General features: G+C 35.7%; 1 long non-coding RNA gene across 1 annotated transcript in view; it reads right to left on the bottom strand.

Moving 5' to 3' along the window:
• Positions 1-2,325: 2,325 nt before the first annotated feature.
• Positions 2,326-6,560, bottom strand: part of LOC129873142 (uncharacterized) — a 40,162-nt gene continuing 35,927 nt past the window's right edge. Inside the window, exon 3 of the long non-coding RNA XR_008762665.1 lies at positions 2,326-2,634. This is a non-coding gene — a long non-coding RNA (uncharacterized LOC129873142). The remainder of the gene's footprint in view (positions 2,635-6,560) is intronic.

Here is a 6,560-nt window from a genome sequence, read left to right as displayed (position 1 = left end):
TGTGTTTAAGGAGAACACATCTTATGAAGAATTGTATATTCTAATTGGAAATCAAGTTGGTGTTGATTTGAATGCCAAGGTAATGATAATGGAATACAAGGTTGAAGAAAACAAAAAACCAATAATGATACACAATGACATGGGAGTTAGAGTTTATGTGATGCTCAAGAAATCTATAAATGATTTTAACAAATATCCTATTTGTATTAGTGTTTGTGATAAGTTGAATGAAAACAAAGAAATTTGTGAAGGTTCAAGTCACGCGTTGGGGGTAGCTTTGGAGCTATTTGTATAGCTGGAGTTGAAGAGATTGATACAAGGCATCTTAAAATTGAAGAATTAATTGAACCACTTGAGGCATTTGATTGAGAAAACATCAACGGGGTTATTACAGATCCATGCCATAAGTACGTATATGAGGATCAGCTCTACAGGGACAAAGCTACCTTGAAGGTTGTGGTGGATAGATATGCTGTACTATTGTGGGATTACGCGATAAAAAAGATTCAAGCAGACGCAATTAGCGATAGTGAGTCCCCACATATAAAAATACTCAAACTAAGTATACATATACAACTAACAATCTATTAAAAAGAAAAAAGAGAAATACCTCCTTATCACCACAATCATGTTGCTCATTTGCAACATCATCATCTTCACCATTTGTTTTGGAGTCATCTTTACTAGAAGAGGTTTCCTTTGGTTTTTTTTTTGTTAGAAACCGTAAAGTCAGATTTAGAACCCTTTTTTTGCACTTCTCTTTTTTTGTTTGAGACTTCTAATTTCGATTTCTAGATGTTTTCTTCTATGATTTTGGGGTCATTACGAAATTTAAACCTAATCTCTTGTTTTGTTCTATTTTCAAACATTGCTTTGGATTTAGCAATAGAACCTGCAATCTCTCCAAAAACTTGAGTTAGACCCAATAAAAATGATGGATGCTCAATGGAATTTGGTAAATGCAAATGTATAGCTCTAGTAATCATTGTTCATCCATTTTTCTGAATGAAAAACCCTGAATTTACTGAGATATTGCAAATTGTAAGGTATAAAAAATAAGGCAAAGGAAAGAAATCGAAAAGAATATACATAATCCAAAAATAAAAGAGATTGATATTTAGCTGGAATGGATTCTTCAATATTAGGACGGAAAGAACGAAGAAAAAATTTGAATTTTTATCCTGATAAAATATTTACAGAGAAGATGGTCAGTTTTTTAGAGAAAAAAATAGTTTGAGGGGAGAGGAAAGGTGAAAGGTGAGAGGAAAAAGGAGTTTGAGGGGAGAGAGAAGGTGAAAAGATTAACATAAACAACAGAAATCTCTCTTTAGAAAATTCTAACTAAACCATGTCCCCTTTTTGAATCTTAGCTAAACCATGGCCGCCTTGGCCGCCGTCGGCCAAGCTTCACCGGCGGCTACGAACCTTCTACACTATCCTCCCCTCACTCACCCGGAACCAGTTCTCTCTTCCACTTCTTCTTCCCCAAATTATGCTCAGACCCTTGTGAATGAAACTTCTCCAAAAGTCAAATGCGACCCCATTCCAATCAAGAATGTATCGTACCTAGAGGGTACTCTGGTGGTACATTGGACAGCTGCTAAAGTGACTAGAATGGAGCAGATTGAAAATCTAGAAAATGCCATTGTGGGTAAGTTTTCATGTGGATGGCCGGAGCTGCAAGAGCTAAGAACTATTATCCCTCAACAGTGTGGAGTGAAGGGAAAGTGTGATATCGGTCTCTTGAGAGATAGACACTTATTGATAAGATTTTCCCTAATGGAGGATTTCATTAATTTGTCCTCGAAGGGTGCCTTTTGGTTGAAATTCTAAGGATGGTTCTACGTATCAAATGAGGCCATTAATTTATAATTCTACTTTTAAGGTTGAGGAAGAAAAATCTATAGCCATGGCTTGGATTTCTTTCCCAAATCTCCTTCCCACGTATTTTGTGACAGAATGTTTATTTACTTTGGCATCTGCAGTTGGGAAACCACTAGGATTGGACATGGCCACCATAAATAAAACTAGACCTAATTGCGCAAGGGTAAAGGTCCAAGTAGATTTGCTATTTGATCTACCTAAGTGTGTACTTATGGAAATTGTAGATGAGAAGACTGAGGAGATTATGGTGGAAAAGGTGCGCATACAATACGATCATGTCACGTCCCGGGAGGGTACCCTAGACGTGACCGACACTCAGAAACTATTTCTGGCTCCCAAGCGAACCACTTAGCCTGATCACACATCCGTTCATTCAATCCATCAGTGGAAGGTTTAAAATAGAGAAATAATTTAGTGGGCAATTCCAATCGACAATTTAACTCAAGAAAGAAAGGCCATGGGCCAACAAATCAAACTCAAATCTTTGTCATTAAAATAGTCTGACAAGAACAATTCATGAAAATAAAATACTCAATCGACCCATCACTGTCTAGTCTATGAAGCCTCTATCACTACTATTCAATTGGTGCCAATGACATATTCATGGCTACCTCAAATCAAAATGAAAAGGACTAACTCAATGCAAGAATAACATAAGTGGTGTCTTCCGAATGTAGGGGAGGACTCACCAATAAGCTGAGCGTGAATAGATCCTCAATGGTGCTCTTATTGACGATCTCTTAAACCTATCTCTGCATCATGAAATGATGCAGGTCCAAATGAACGTCAGTACATGGAATGTACGATTATGTAATATAGTAGAATGAAACATACCTCAAGGTAGAATAACATCGGTTCAAATATCTCAAATCAGAAAGATAAGAGAGACTCAATCAAAGTGTCATAAGTCTAAAGTAAGAACACAGTTTAGACAGAGACCAATCATAAACCATCCAATACAATCTAATCATGTGCGATACAATTCAATTAAATCATTCAATCCAATCCAATCATATATCATCCGATCCAATCCAATCATATACAATCCGATCCAATCCAATCATATACCATTCTATTCAATCCAATCACATATCATCTAATCCAATCCATCACACATCATTTAATCCAATCCATCACATATCACCTAATCCGATCCAATCATACACAATCCAATCACATATCATCCAATCCAATCATGTATATTCTGATTCAATCCAATCATATACCATCTAATCTAATCCAATCATATGTAATCAACTCAACAATAAAGTCAAAGGACTTAATTCAATAGATATGCAAATTAAATTATGCAATGCTTTATAATTCAACTCAATCATCTACAATCACAATCAAACCAATCATATCAAGCACAATCCATTCAATTGAGAGTTTCTCTAACCGACAACTACCAACATATGAGCAAGTGATAGTACAACAAACCGACGTTATTGCCACATCCATTCATACCTTGCTAGGGTAAGAACGAATCAACAATCATGGATCCATAACCAATCAAGTCCTATCATGTCAGGACAGTAATTTAGAAAATATCCGACTTTAACGGTCCAATCCTCTTCTACGTTTGGCGACGTAGTTCATGGTATTCGAGTATGGACTATACTCTTACCCAATTTGGTGCTCGATACTACTCCCAAGACTCAATATGCTCATATCTATCAAGTGAGTAATATACTCAAAATACTCATTTGGTCTCATTGTCAGACTCTCCTCTTTAAAATTGATACCATCTCAACTCAATGAATGTAGAAAATATTAGATGTCTTTAAAACATAATTTCAACTCCTCAACTCAACTCAAAAATAGACATTTTTATATAAAAATGCTCAACTCATTTATACTCAAAATACTCATGTTCAAAAATAATTAAAAGACTTCTCAAACTCAACTCATGCTTAAACTCTTTTTTTTAAATCAAAGATGAAAATAATCATTCTTTAAATCCAAAATAGTGTATAAATAGTTTATGCAAAAATGCTCACAATCCATTTACTTAAAACTCCTTCTCAAACCATAATTTATACTCATATGACTCCAATCAATTCAAATTATGCAAATCACATATCATGTAGTCACATTAGACTCCAATCTATTTCACCTCAAGCATCATCATCAACTTACCTCTTCATCAATCATTTTACTTATGTTAAAGATAACCATCACTCACATCATCATCAAACATCATCATTCACATCATTATTAAACATCTTGCTCCAAAGTTCTTATCTAATTCTATATTCCATTTATAGAAACAAAAGTGACACTCTAGCTTTACCAATGTTTTATTTCTTTTTATGCCATTCACATTTATAACTATTCCAATTCATTCCTTTCATTCCAATCAATACATATACACAAAAACCATCCATCTCAACCTCAAGATAATTTTTGACCAAAAAGAAAATCTCATCTTGGTTTTCATGTGGATGAAACATGAATCCATACTCTCAACAAACTCAACTTAAGAACATCATTAACACATATTAGTAATATTCTATAGTTTAGGAAATTTCAAGAAAACCTTCATAGAAGGTTCAAATCTTTCACAACTTCTATCCAATACATCTATGGACATATGGAAGAACTCAATCCATATTTTAGGTTAGCCTTATATACCTGGAAATGAAGAATATCTCACCGAAAGTCAAAGACATGACTTGAAGATCTTGAATCCTTGAGCTTTTGAGAGGATTTTGTTGGAGATGATTTGGAAGAGAAGAGTGGATGAAGTTTAGAGTTCCTTAGAGGTGAGAAGGCTGAAAAATGATCCCAAAATGTTTCAAGTTAGGGTATATATGTTTAGGGAAAAATGTCCAAGTTGACCCTCATCAAAATCAGGAAAGATGGGCTAAAACTCTGCGGGCGCTATAGTGGCACACCGCGCCACTACATCGCCACGCCTAAAATTTCTAAAATCTGGAAAATGGGCTTAAAAACCATGCAAGTGCTTTAGTGGTGCGTCTACCATGGGACAAACTACTGATGCTAGTTTCTGGCGCTATAGTGGCGCACCGCGCCATTGTAGCGCCAAGCCTAAAATCTCTGCAATTATAGTTTAGAGTAAAATGGTCATAATTTTTGACTCCGAACTCCAAAAAATGCAATCTTGGTGGAGTTGGAAAGAAGACTCAAAGACCTTTAATTTGATAGGTTATGGGCCACCCAATTCATGTGTTTTGAAGTTGACCCTTATACTAACTCATCCGAAAACTTAATCTATTGGAGTTCTTTGGACTCGACTTGGTGTTAGAGATCCCTTATGACCCCAAAACACATCCAATACACTTCAAATACTTAGGAATTAATACTAACTCATATAAAAAAATCACCAATCCTTCGGTTTGAGTCTACACACACTCAAAGAATATTTGAGTCTTTACGGAAAAAAATTGGGGTGTTACAGATTACTTGCCAAAGTATTGCACACAATGCATGTTGCAAGGCCATGCAATTGATGACTGTCAGTGCTCCAACCTAACCTGGGGGCAAACAGAAATGAGGATGCAAAGAAAGAGGAGAAGATGCATGAGAAGGAATATGTATCAAATATGCCTACAACATATACATTAGGAAAAATTAGAAGATAGCAGGGCAGGAGATATCCAGTACAAACATATGTTCCTAAAGTTCTATCAAGTGGGAAGGTTGTTACTTATCCTAGAATAATTAACAAAGAAAAAAACAAAACACTTATGCCTCTTCAAATTGGAAACAAAAGTTTTACAGTTTCTACTCATAATAATTTTGATGTGTTAGAAAAAATGATAGAAGGAGAAGTCGACAACAACACAGAGGACAAGGGAGAAGAAGACAAGTCCAAGGATGTAAAAAAGGAAATGAAGATGGATTCAATCGAAACAGGTCAGATAACAACAGAGATGCATGAAAGTGACAGTGATATGGTTGATGAAGGTCTCTTTGCTATTGATGAAATTGATGAAATTGAAGTAAATCCTGACAAGGTTTTAGAAGACACAAGTGCAACTTGTGGACATACAACTAATGAGGGTGTCAGTGCTACTGAGGAGGATATTATTTTTGAGTATGGACATCACTCAGGATCTAGCATGGAGCAGACAGGAAAGGCAGAAGGTGATAAGACAAATGAGCAAATGGAAAATGATAATAAAGTGCAGGGTATATAATCATGTGGTTTGAAATATAGATTAAAGCTGACAATTTGACAACACTCAAAAAAGAGCTGGAGGTTGCAGAATATCACACAAGCCAGTCAGCGAATCTTGGACCTCTAAATCACATCTAGGAATTAATTCCTAATAATACAATGAAGGAGAGAGATTTGAGAATTTCAATTAATGACAATGGGATTGGTTCATTTCCTCCTTAGAGGGAAGAGATCAAGGAGTTAGCAGTGGCACAAATGATAATGGACAGTTCTCAGCCATAATTTCATCAAAGAAAACAATCACTTTTGAAGGAACTCCATGATGTGATCTCTCATAATATTAATGAGAGAGTTGAGGTGCAAATTGAAAATGACAAGAACAACTCAATAAAAGTGAAGAAGAGGTTTCTGTGGAATAGGTTTTTAATAATGTGGTCAAAGAAGCTGACATGTCATGCCTCGAGAGGGTACCCTAGGCGTGGACGGCACTCAAAAACCATCTTTGGCCTTTGAGAGAACCACTTAGTTTCAT

This window comes from Solanum dulcamara, chromosome 11, assembly GCF_947179165.1.
Source record: "Solanum dulcamara chromosome 11, daSolDulc1.2, whole genome shotgun sequence".
Lineage (NCBI taxonomy): Eukaryota > Viridiplantae > Streptophyta > Magnoliopsida > Solanales > Solanaceae > Solanum > Solanum dulcamara.
Note: the sequence above shows the minus strand (reverse complement) of the source record. Positions and strands in the feature narration are given on the sequence as shown.